Source organism: Dendrobates tinctorius, unplaced genomic scaffold (assembly GCF_039654945.1).
Source record: "Dendrobates tinctorius isolate UK_male_01 unplaced genomic scaffold, ASM3965494v1 ptg000152l, whole genome shotgun sequence".
In the NCBI taxonomy this organism is placed as follows: Eukaryota; Metazoa; Chordata; class Amphibia; order Anura; family Dendrobatidae; genus Dendrobates; species Dendrobates tinctorius.
The window spans coordinates 4,241,888-4,254,731 of record NW_027361819.1 but is presented as its reverse complement, the minus strand read 5'-3'; the positions used below and the strand labels follow the sequence as shown (position 1 = coordinate 4,254,731).

At 50.6% G+C, this 12,844-nt stretch overlaps 1 protein-coding gene across 1 annotated transcript in view; it reads left to right on the top strand.

Moving 5' to 3' along the window:
• The first annotated feature begins 5,220 nt into the window (after nt 1–5,220).
• Nucleotides 5,221–12,844, top strand: part of LOC141050788 (up-regulator of cell proliferation-like) — a 33,027-nt gene continuing 25,403 nt past the window's right edge. The window contains exon 1 of the mRNA XM_073547442.1: nt 5,221–5,246. The gene's annotated coding sequence lies outside the window, so the exon portion shown is untranslated. The remainder of the gene's footprint in view (nt 5,247–12,844) is intronic.

Genomic DNA, 12,844 nt, shown 5'->3' with positions numbered 1-12,844 from the left:
AAGAGGTCAATAAAGAACATGGCTAACAACATTGCAGTCATTCTAAAGTAAGTTCCCCACACATTATGGAGGCCATGAGAAGGGTGTCTTAAAGTATAATGCCAACACAAGCGCACCAGGGCAATCGGGAAGAGCCTAGGCTAAGTGCCAGAATTGGTGCATCATGGAGCTTATTAATAGCCACACCAGCTGTCTGCTTTGCCTTAGCTGGTTATACAAAATAGGGGGACCCCATGTCGGTTATTTTATATATTTTTTTTTTATTTGACAGCGTCAGGCTGAGTCACATGGTGTGCCAGCCATTTGCAGCCATGCCGTTAGTTGGCATGGCTGTGATGAGGCCAGAAGTGCCAACAGCCTTAAAGCTTTTTGATTGGCTGCGCTGCAGTCTTCCAACAAGATTTGTTAGGCTGCCAAATCCGCACAGTTAGAAGTCCAGTTTTACATGTTGACCCACAGCCCATTCCTTCTAGGGGAATTTCGCCTCCCTCAGCTCTGACTATGCTACGGCAGGTAGTCACCGATGGTGGAAGGCGTCTTCTTATTGGTTCTCCTTCTATTGCCGCACTCCGGCAATTATTAGTATTGGTCAATTTCTGTAGAACTCGTTCCTGGATCTTCTTGATCCCTTAAATCTTTTGTGGCTACACACTCTCCAAATTGTGGCCTTCTCAACAATACTTATTAGTTCTCCATTAGCTTCATGGTAAATGCCTAACAACCAGGGACTTGCTCCCTGAGCCCACTTACCTCCTCCCCAACTGGGATGGCCACTAAGTTAATGGGCCGGTACTCGGTACCGGGCTGGTATCAGTGGGATGTGTCACAGCAGCAGTGACCCGGACCGTGGCCCTGGGCACCCAAGTAATAGGAAGATGTGAAATGTAGCTAGATGAATAGTTCATGACGCCACCTGTGGTGCTCGGCAAGTGAGATGTTAGGCCGACGCTGCAGACAGATCCACTGGGGCTTTTGGGTGTGTGTTGCAGCCAAGATGGTGAAGCTCCCCACAGGTGGAGCTGTTGTCCCAGGGCAGTGTGGATGTAGGGGGAGAGGAGAGGCACAAGCGGTGTAGAAGCTGGTACCCAGATGTAGCAGTGCTGGGTGTGTTGGCACGGGAATGAATGGAGGACACCAGGGCTTGTAGTTCCAAAGCTTTACTCACAGTCTGTAGTACACACCGGTGCCTGCCTCCGTGCCGTGTCCTCTGGGTCAGGGACTCCGTCAACCTCCAGGTCAGATGGAATGCTCCCTTCCAACGCTCCACCAACATGTGCCTTTCTGAACGTCTCCTCTATAGCGCCTTTAAGTGTGAAGATCTCCTAGTACTGAGTTACACTGGAGTGCCTCCTGACAGATGTTCCCAAGAACTCTACTTGTACGGCAGACAGCTGGAGCCTGCTTCGGGGACTCCTCACTCCTGAGTCCCGGCTCACTATCAATGTTGCTGTTGTGCCCTCAAGTCTTAGATGGGAGTAGTGCATTTACAGCCCACTACTCCACCGGTGTCTGCTGCAGGACCATCAGTGTCCATACTTTATTAAGAATCAAAGCTTTTCTGTCCTATAAAAAACACATTAAAAACTCATCACATAAGGGGAAGAAGATTGTTATTATGCAGATTGGTGCGGATCCTGCAGAAAACAAGAAACACAGTATTTCTGCACCGTGTGAACACGGCCTTACAGACACCAGACGTCATATAGTGACGCTACAGAAAGATGAGAAAGTTCTGGCGGCTCCGACTGTGAATGAAGAACAAGAAATAATCCACAGGATCCAACTAGAGAGGAGTCTGACGCACAGAGGACGTCGCTCCGGCCCTGGGGGAGCAAAAGCCGCAGGGGACGCTGGAAGGTCAGAGATTCGTGGCCTCCGGTCCATCCGCCAGGGAGCACTGATCTGTACCAGAGACACAGGAATCTGCACCGGAGGCCCCGGATACAGTGGACAGCCCCCGGATACAGCGGATGGACCAGGATACAGCGGACAGCCCACCGGATAGAGTGGACAGTCCCGGATACAGTGGACAGTCCCGGATACAGTGGACAGCCCCCGGATACAGTGGACAGCCCCCGGATACAGCGGACAGCCCATGGATACAGCGGACAGCCCACCGGATAGAGTGGACAGCCCCCGGATACAGCGGACAGTCCCGGATACAGCGGACAGCCCCGGATACAGCGGACAGCCCCGGATACAGTGGACAATCCTGGATTTGGGTCTATGCCCAGCAGCCTCAAGCGTCTGCTAAACTTCCCTCACTGCCAGCGCCCCTCTGACAACTCCTCCAGCCATGGGAGAAAGAAATGGTAAATGGGCGTGTGGCTTGGGGGTGTGACCAGGGGCGTAGCCAAAATTGCCACTACATGCGCCACATAATTTGTCCCTTTTTTCCTTCTGTAAAGTTTTGATGAATGTTTTTGATTTCTAGATTTTTTGGACTTTTTATAAATTTATTGGAAAAAAAAAACTGAATAAACAAACTGACATATATGTTAGAAAACACCATTATGTTTCTTATTTATGAGATATATAACATTTCAACAAATTTAAAATCTAGGAAGCGAAAGGCCCAGAATGTTCCAGCGTGATGGGGTGAAATTCCCGGCACCAGCGCCATAAGGCTATGTGCACACGTAGATTTTGATCCTGTGGATTTTTCCACTCGGATTTGGAAAAATCCGCAGGTAAATTCTCAGGTCAGAAGACTTGTGGTTTACCTGCGGATTAGCCTGCGGTTTCACATCTCTACAATGGAGAAGGTGTGAAACCGCAGCGGAATCCGCACAAAGAATTGACATGCTGCAATTTGAACCCGCAGCAAAACCGCACGGAAATATCCGCAGCATGTGCACAGCGATTTTCATTTTACCATTGAAAACAATGGTACTGTACACCGCAGCTAAATCTGCTGCAGAGCCTGAAACACTGCGGATCCGCAGCAGAATCCGCAGCGTGTGCACATAGCCTTAAGGTGCGATATAAAATGTTTCCTGTGCCTCTCATCGCTGTAGGTGAACATGGCCTTAGGCTGGAATCAGCGGCGGCTTCGATGCTGTTAGGAAAATGTTTGCGGCCGTGTTCACACGATGAGTTTGTGACTCTGGGGATTTTCACTGCATCAAAAACTCAACGTCTTACAAATAAGTAGAAGGATTTATAGGAATCTCCTGCCCTGGACGCCTGTATACTCCGTGTAAACCCCGAGTTTCACATCCACAACGAGTCAATTTCTATTAGGGTCTGTGCACGTGGGTCGCCCTCCCAGGGCTGTGGGGTACTCGGTACCGGGCCGGTCTCTCAGAGGGGGTTGTCACAGCAGCGGTGACCCGGTCCGTGGCGCTGGCTTGAGGTACATGCAGTACAGTGTTACTCTGAAGTTCCTCCTTCTTATCATCTCTTAGAACTACCTCGTATGGCTGACAGCTGTAGCCCTGTATCTCTCTTGGCTCACCCGTCGCTGTTGGGCCTCCGAGTCTTAGTTGGGAATAGAGCATTTACAGCTTCCTACTCCTCTGGTTTCTGTTGCAGGACCTTCAGTATCCATACAACCGTGGAGACCAGGCTCCAGATCATGCGCTCTCACTGGGAGGGAGCTCTCTGTCCTCAGCTCAACCTCCAGCTTCTCTCCACACGTCTACACTCGTTGCCCTCCTGAGTCCTCACACTAAGGCTATGTGCACACGGTGCGGATTATGCTGCGTTTCCGCAGCGGTTTTGCCCCTGCGGAAGCGCAGCAGTTCCGCTGACAAAGTACAGTACAATGAAACCCTATGGGGTTTCAAAAACGCTGTGCTCACGGTGCGTTTTTTTTCCGCATGGTTTTGCTGCGGTTTACAAACCGCAGCATGTCAATTGTTTGGGCGTTTTCCGCAGCGGTTTCACACCTTTACCATAGTAGAGGTGTGAAACCGCAGGGTAAAACCGCAGGATAATCCGCAGATAAACCGCAGATCACTTGACCTGCGGTTTTACCTGCGGATCCGCGCAGAAAAAAACGCAGATGAATCTGCAGCGTGTGCACATAGCTTAACTCCTCATTTCCCTTCCTGGCCCCCAGAGAGCACTCCTCCCCCAATTCTGGTTCAGAGCTCCCTCTGCTGGCCTGGAGTGGGAACTGTGTTGTATGTAGAGATTAACTGTCAGAGAGACCCTTCATTGCCTCCAAGCATGACATCACCCTCCCTGGAGGAAGGCAATGCCACTGTGGCGACCATACTCCTGGGGGCGCCACACACATGTTGCGGATTTGTTGCGGATCCGCTGCAGATCCACAAGTGATTTACAGTACAATGATAACCTATGTAAAAAAAAACTGGCTGTGCACATGCTGCGGAAAATTCCGCACGGAGTCCGCAGCATGTCAATTCTTTGTGTGCATTCCACAGCGGTTTTTACACTCATTCCATTATAGAAATCCGCAGGTGTAAAAACGCAGCCGAAATCCACAATAAATCCGCAGGAAATCCGCATAAAAACGCGCGGATTTTGACCTGTGGATTCTGCCAAGAGATGCAAATTCTGCACAGAAAAATCCGCACAGCAATCTGCAACGTGTGCACACACCCTTACTCTGCTAGAGCTATAGGGCGCTGCGCAAAAAATCCTCATCAAAAAATTTCAAGAAATTTTCACACAACGATTTAATATATTTTTGTGGTCTGATATACATTTATGTAAGAAAACCTCCCTGGACGGCACATCCACATATTAAACATTGCTCTGCAGCGGCGGAGAACAAGACGGAGCCGTGGGAGCGGCGGAGCGCAAGACGGAGCCGTGAGAGCGGCGGAGCGCAAGACGGAGCCGTGAGAGCGGCTGAGCGCAAGACGGAGCCGTGAGAGCGGCGGAGCACAAGACGGAGCCGTGAGAGCGGCTGAGCGCAAGACGGAGCCGTGAGAGCGGCGGAGCGCAAGACGGAGCCGTGAGAGCGGCGGAGCGCAAGACGGAGCCGTGAGAGCGGCGGAGCGCAAGAAGGAGCCGTCAGAGCGGCGGATCAGAAAATGGAGCCGTGAGAGCGGCGGAGCGCAAGAAGGAGTCGTGAGAGCGGCGGAGCGCAAGACGGAGCAGTGAGAGCGGCGGAGCGCAAGATGGAGCCGTGAGAGCGGTGGCGCACACGACGGAGCTGTCTCCCCTCAGGTTCGGCGCTCCACCCATTGGGTCCAGGTGCCTATAAATTAGCAGGAGGCTGAGCTGCTTCTGTTTGTTTTGTCCTCAGCTTTGTGCCGGACTCCACATAGAAGGTGAGTGCTGGGGGTTGTGGACCCACAGATGTGGGGGCTTTGTCTGCAGTATGATGGTGGGCACCAGGGTGGTGCAGTGGTGGGGTCCTGGTTGCTCCACTTAATACATGAGGGAGCCACTGAGTGGTTTGCTATGGTGGGTCAGTGGTTTCTACGTTCTGATCAAATTGTCACCTGAGAAGCTCGTGTTCAGTTGTGATGATTTTGGTTTCACTGCCAAAAATCAATGTGTAATATGTGGCTGAGCGATCTGTGCGGAGTTTTGCATGAAATTATACATATATTATCTTTTTTTTTTTTTTTTTCTTGCTCCAGAAGGCAAAATCCTGCTCTTGGCAGTAAAGAAGCTACTTACAAAAAGCTGGTTTTGTGTGGTAGAGTGGGGTTTTCCTTCTTCTTCTTGCACAGACCACAGGTCGCTGGTCTACAGTACTTGTAGCATGTTTTGCTTTCTTTGGGTGCAAAAACAATGAAAGAAGTGACCGCTGCAGACGTCAGAAACGCTACAGTTCACCAATTCCATCAGGAAAATATGAGCGTGTGCACGAGACTCCGGCGATCAGAGCGTCAGCTGGGAAGGTAAAAAGCGGCTCTTGATTTGCATAAAAAACTCCACATGTGAACATCGTCTTAGGCTGTGTAAATAACCATCTCTTCTTTCAAGAGTCATAACTAGTGTTGAGCATTCCGATACCGCAAGTATCGGGTATCGGCCGATATTCGCTGTATCGGAATTCCGATACTTAGTTCCGATACTTTTTTCATATCGAATACCGGAATCGGAAGTTCCCATAATGCTATCAGCCCGCTCGATTTGATTCAGCCAGTGGGGATCCTCAGAAGTGTGGGCACATCCTGTTAGGCATGTAGGCATGTTAACTATTGGCATGGCTGTGATTGGCTGCTGAAATGATGTCATGATGCACTATAAAAACCGCTGCAGCCGCCATTTCTGGTCACTCTGCTGTGAATTTAGTTAGGGACAGGCTGCTGTTGAAGACTGTGAGGGACAGGTAGAAATAGCGATCATCAAACATATCTATTGCTCTACCCAGGCTACATAATCCACCACTGTAGCATTTTTGTAGCCCAGCAGCGCTGTTTTAATAGCTGTCTGCAAGGGCTGTGTGAGTGCAGACCCACGCTGTGTAGTGTGTCCTGCAGGCACGTCTGCTTGTAGGCCGCCCAGCGTGTGTCTCTGCCTCATACACATTTTTCTTTTATTGCTGCTTTTTTTTTCTCCTGTATAGTGTGCTTCCATACGTATCCATATACGTTGGTTGCAAACACTAAAGGAGTGGACAGCGGAGCCTTTCAGCAGCCTTTCAGTGCTAGTGCCCATTTCTCTGCACTGTTTTTGGCTGTCTGATAGGTCTCTCTGTGTGTGAGTGCAGCTCACGTTGCAGTGTGTTCTACAGCCACCGCTGGTTGTAGTCCGCTCAGCGTGCGTCACTGCCTCATACATAGTCCTTTTTTTGCAGCTAATTTGTCCAGATTTTTGCTCCTATATTAGTGTGCTTCCATCCGCATCCATTGTCATTGGTTGGTTGCAAACACTATATAGGATTAGATAGAGGAGCCTTTTTGCTGGCTTGTGCCCTTCAGGGCCAGCCAGACTAGTATCACCCTATTTTTTGGAGCCTCATCAATTGCATTGTAGGTTAGCTTCCTGCATTGTAATCGCTCCAAAAAGTTTGTGATACTATAGCTTTCAAACTTTGGTCACATCCTTTTATTTTTCCCCCCAAAAAAAAAAAAAAAGAAAAAAGAAATAAAGTTCACCAAACACTCCACTTTACAGTTGTCTAGGCCACATTAGATCATATTAAAGTGTAGTACACACACTCTTAGCCAAATTAGTGTTTCTTATACTGGTTAGCAGGTGTTCAGGAATAAGAACACTAAGCCACCCCTTTTTTACTTTTCTGCCTATCTTTATCAGTCTACCAAGATGAAGAAGGCAGGGATTATGGCACGTGGTCGTGGCCGTGGAGTTTCAGCAGGGAGAGGACGGGGGGATTCGGTATCTGCTGCGGCCACCAGTGACCCGGCATCCCCCACTTTTACCAGGCAACAGTCCTTCATGTGCAGCTTTGTAGGACCTCGCCGTACCCCACTGCTGCGTGACGAACAAATTGAAGCCGTTGTCGGATGGATGGCAGCTAACGCATCCACTTCAATGACTTCCGCATCCTCTCAGTGCCAGACCACTGAAGAGCAACCATCTGTCTCTTCACCACCTGCCAAATTGCCCAGGCAGTCTGAGAGCCCTGGACAGGAGCCATCTCAATCTTTACTTCTGTTCTCAGAATCTGTTGGCTTGGAAAGAGGTGGCCAGCCAAGCAGCATTCTAGAGCGTAAAGAAGAGGGAGTATGCAGTGATGCGCAACTGCTTTGTCCCTCTGAATCTGAAGAGGCGGGTGGGCCAGTGCCTATTGTCAGCACACCTCAGTACTCATCTGATGATGATGAGACTCAGTTGCCAATTTCTGGTGCGTACGGTGCTGGCGAGACAACCCAGGACCAGCCGGTGCTTGAAGAGGGGAGTGGAGATGAGGTCCTTGACCCATCATGGCGTCAGCCACAGGAAGGTGGTGGGAGCAGCTCTGAGGAAGAGATTCCCCGAACGGCCAAAAGAGGAGGGAGAGGGCGGGGGCAGACTTGGTTGCCTGTAGCCTCCACTTTGGCACCCGTAAGGAGCAATCCTCTTCCAAAACATAAAACGGGTGCTCCCAGGAATTGTAGTGCATGGTCTTTTTTTGACAGTTGCAGATGACATTTGCTTTGTCAAATGCAAGCTGTGTCATCAGAAAGTTAAACGAGGGAAAAATGTGAGCAACCTCAATACCACAAATATGTGGAAACATGTGCGGACCAAGCACGCGGTGGAGTTACACAGACACACTGAAGATGTAGGCCAACCTTCAGCAGCACCTACCACCTCTTCAGCTCGTGTTGGGGCCTCTTCCTCCAGCTCACACACAGCTGGTTCGGCTTCCTCACTGGAACGCCATGGAAGAACCTCTGCCACTGTTGTCCAGAGACCCAGTGAAATTCCACCCACTGAACCACATTCTCAGTCATCAGCACACTCCCAGGCCACTCACCAGCAATCGGTAGCACAAGCATGGGAGAAAAAGCGGCCATACTCGGCAAACCATCCCCGAGCACTGGCTCTGAATGCCGGCATTGCCAATCTACTGGCCCTTGAGATGCTGTCATTCAGGCTGGTGGTGACTGACACCTTCCGGAACTTGATGTCATTGGCAGTTCCACAATACAATGTGCCCAGCCGCTTTTATTTCAGCAGGCAAGCTGTCCCTGCCCTGCAAAAGCATGTGGAGGGAAAAATTAAAAATGCGCTACTAAACGCCGTCAGTAGCAAGGTCCACCTGACCACCGATGCGTGGACCAGTAGCCATGGACAGGGACGATACCTTTACCTCACTGCCCATTGGATCAATGTTGTGGAGCCGGGTACAGATCTGGAGAGTGGCTCTGTATGTATTCTGCCAACTCCAAGGATTGCAGGAATGCAGTCTGTACATATTGAGTCCTCCTCCTACTCTAGTTCCTCGGAATCAGCACTGCATGAGCCTGTTAGGCCAGATATGAGCACAGGTGTGGCCAAATGTCAACAGGCCGTCCTTAAATTAATTTCTTTGGGGAATCTGAGCCACACAGCACAGGAGCTCTGGAATGGCATTAAGCAGGAGAGCGATGTGTGGTTTGTGCCAGCGAATCTCCGGCCAGGTTTGGTAGTGAGTGACAATGGCCGAAATCTAGTGGCAGCTCTGGGCCTAGGCAACCTCACTCATGTACCATGTCTGGCACACGTGCTCAATTTGGTCGTGCAGAGCTTTCTGGGGGACTATCCGGATCTTGATGCACTGCTGCACAAGGTTCGCCTAGTGTGTGCTCACTTGCGGCGTTCCAGCATGGCAAGATCGCCCATTGCATCTCTGCAACGCTGATTCCGCCTGCCAGAACATCGCATCATATGTGACCTCCCCACCAGGTGGAATTCAACGTTACATACAGTATGTTGGAGCGGTTGTGTGAGCAGCAGGCAGCAGTAATGGAGTACCAGCTGCATCAGGCGCAAACAAGTCGCACTGTGCGCCGGACACACTTCACCACCACTGAGTGGGCCACTATGAGGGACATCTGCCAAGTTTTGCGTGCCTTCGATGACTCCACGCGGATGGCCAGTGCAGATGATGCACTAGTCAACATGACTGTCCCCCTTATCTGTCTGCTTCAAAAAAACCTTACAAGCACTAAGTGAAGAGGTTTTTGAAGAGGCCGAGGATGAGGAGTCAGAAATGCCAACTGCTTCTGGCAAGTTTGCGCAACGTGCCTCCACACAAAGGCCCAGGCAGGGGACACTTAGTGAGGAGGATGACGAGGAGTCAATGGAGGAGGAGGAACACATCTCTCCAGAGGAGGGAGGTACACAAGGCTCTAGTAGTCAGTGTGTACGGCGAGGGTGGGGTGATGCTGAGCAGGCTGAGATGCTGCCTCAAGCTGGGGACAGCGTTTCCGGTCCAGTTGGCAGTCTGCAGCACATGGTTGATTTCATGCTGCAGTGCTTGTTAAATGACCACCGCATCGCCAACATTCTCCACACGGCTGATTATTGGGTGTACACCCTCCTAGATACTCGCTACCGGGACAACTTACAAAGCCTCATACCACAGTTGAACCGGGAGCGTAAAATGCAGGAGTACCAAGACACACTGGTGCAGTCCATCATGTTCTCCATTCCCCCCACAAGTGTTGCTGGTAGTGCTTTTCAAAGCAGCCATGTGGGTAGAGGCAGTGGAGGAAGCTCTGCACAAAGAGGTAGCAGAGGCAGTGCCGCAGGACAAGGCAAGGCCAGTATGGCCCAAATGTGGAAAAGTTTTGTGGGACCGCCACAAACGGCTACACCATCACAGACGGCTCCAGTCAGCAGGAGGCAACGTATCCGTCAGATGGTGACAGACTACTTGTCTTGCCCTGTTAGTGTACTCCCAGACGGCTCTTCCCCGTTCAAGTTTTGGGTCTCTAAGCTGGATACATGGCCAGAGCTTAGCCAATATGCATTGGAGGTGCTGGCTTGCCCTGCTGCCAGTGTATTATCGGAACGTGTCTTTAGTGCTGCAGGTGGTGTGGTAACAGACCGTCGCACGCGACTATCCACCGATAATGTTGACCGGCTTACTTTTGTGAAAATGAACAAGGCCTGGATCTCACCTGAATTTGCCAGTCCTCTTCCAGAATAAATAATTGCCTGGCAACAGGATCCAGGTCTCCTGTTGTGTCCATGTTTCTATGACCTGAACTTTATTTCCTGGGCTACAGCAACGCCCGCTGTTGCTCAGAAGTGCTGTCCACACAGACAAAACACTCGCTCATGTGTAAGTGGGGTTTGGTAACGTCAGCTGATCCCCTGCTGTGTGTATGGCAAAGTGTCCTGCTCCTTTCAAACTCAAAGTACCTCAGTTTTACACCTGGCTCCAAGTAGTCCTTGGCCTACTACCTGATTTTCCCTGGGCTCCAACACCGCCAGTTGGTGCTCAGAAGTGCTGTACGCACAGACAAAACACTCGCTCATGTGTAAATGGGGTTTGGTAACGTCAGCTGATCCCCTGCTGTGTGTACGGCAAACTCTCCTGCTGCCTACAACTTCTGACTACCTCTGATTTAATATGTTCTCTGATTTGCCCTCTGTCTCCACTCTGTTTTGAGTATTTCCTCCGGCCTACAACACCGCCTGTTTCTGCTCTCAATTGCCGTCTGCACAATCAACACTTGTTCCTGTGTTACCTGGGTCCTTTAACATCTGCTCATCTCCAGAGGTGAGTCCGGCAATGTCTCCTGCTTTGTCTACATTCCCACTACTTGTAGTGGAAAAGTGGACAGAGCAGGAGACATTGCCTGACTCACCTCTAGGGAGAAGCTGCTGTTACAGAACCCCAGTAACACAGGAACAAGTGTTGGTTGTGCAGACGGCATTTCAGAACAGCAACTGGCGTGGTTGGAAGCCAGAGGAAATACTCGAAACAGGGTGAAGACAGAGGCCTAATTGGAGTACGTTGACAGTTAGTAGTAGTGTAGAAACAATCTAAAACTGCCACCAAGTAGGCCTCAGCCTACTACCTAATTTTCCCTGGGCTCCGACACCGCCAGTTGGGCTCAGAAGTGCTGTACGCACAGACAAAACACTCGCTCATGTGTAAGTGGGGTTTGGTAACTTCAGCTGATCCCCTGCTGTGTGTATGGCAAAGTGTCCTGCTCCCTCCACAGTCAAACAACCTCAGATTTACACCTGGCTCCAAGTTGGCCTCGGCCTACTACCTGATTTTCCCTGGGTTCCAACACCGCCAGTTGGTGCTCGGAAGTGCTGTCCACACAGAAAAAACACTTGTTCATGTGTAAGTGGGGTTCGGTAACGTCAGCTGATCCCCTGCTGTGTGTACGGCAAACTCTCCTGCTGCCTCCAAATTCAAACAACGTCTTATCTTAAACTGCCTCCAAGTAGGCCTTAGCCTACAAAATAAATGACTATCCCTGGGCTCCAACATCGTCAGTTGTTGCTCGGAAGTGCTGTCCACACAGAAAAAAACACTCGTTCATGTGAAAGTGGGGGTCAGTAACGTCAGCTGATCCCCTGCTGTGTGGAGGGCAAACTGCTGCTGCCTCCAAATTGTAACTACTTCTGATTTAAACATTCTCTGATTTGGCCTCTGTCTCCACTCTATCTCTAGTATTTCCCCTGACCTCCAACACCGCCAGTTCCTGCTCACAGTTGCCATCCACACATTCCACACTTGTTCCTGTGTTCCTGGTGTTCTGTTACGTGAGCTGATCCCCCAATGTGTGTGCGGCACTGTCTCCTGCGCTGTCCACCTTCCCACTACAAGTGGTGGGAATGTGGACAGAGCAGGAGACATTGCCAGACACACATCAGGGGATCTGCTGACATTACAGAACCCCAGTAACACAGGAACACGTGTGGATTGGGCAGACGGCTACTGTACGCATAAACTGGCGGTGTTGGTGGTCAGGTGAAATCCTGGAAACAGAGTGGAGACAGATGCCTAACTGGAGCACATGTACAGTCTGTTGTAGCCTACAAACGATATAAAAATGCTACCAAGTAGGCCTCGGCCTACACCATAATTGTCTCTGGGCTCTAACACCGCCAGTTGGTGCTCGGAAGTGCTGTCCACACAGAAAAAAACACTCGTTCATGTGAAAGTGGGGTTTGGTAACGTCAGCTGATCCCCTGCTGTGTGTATGGCAAAGTGTCTTGCTCCCTCCAAAGTCAAAATACCTCCGATTTACACCTGGCTCCTAGTAGGCCTCAGCCTACACCATGATTGTCCCTGGGCTCCAACATCACCAGTTGCTGCTCAGAAGTTTCGTTGGCACAGGTACTACCTCCTGCCCAGCCTGGTTCCAGCACGCCAGCTGTTTCCGGGTAGTGTCAAGGTCACTTTGCCACCAATCCGTTGTCCTGTCGTCTTGCGGCCGGGTTAGCCGTCTCTACTGTGCCTGCAGTTTAGGTGACTCCTATGTGGACTGCGGGATCTGGCACTGAAGGCTGGATC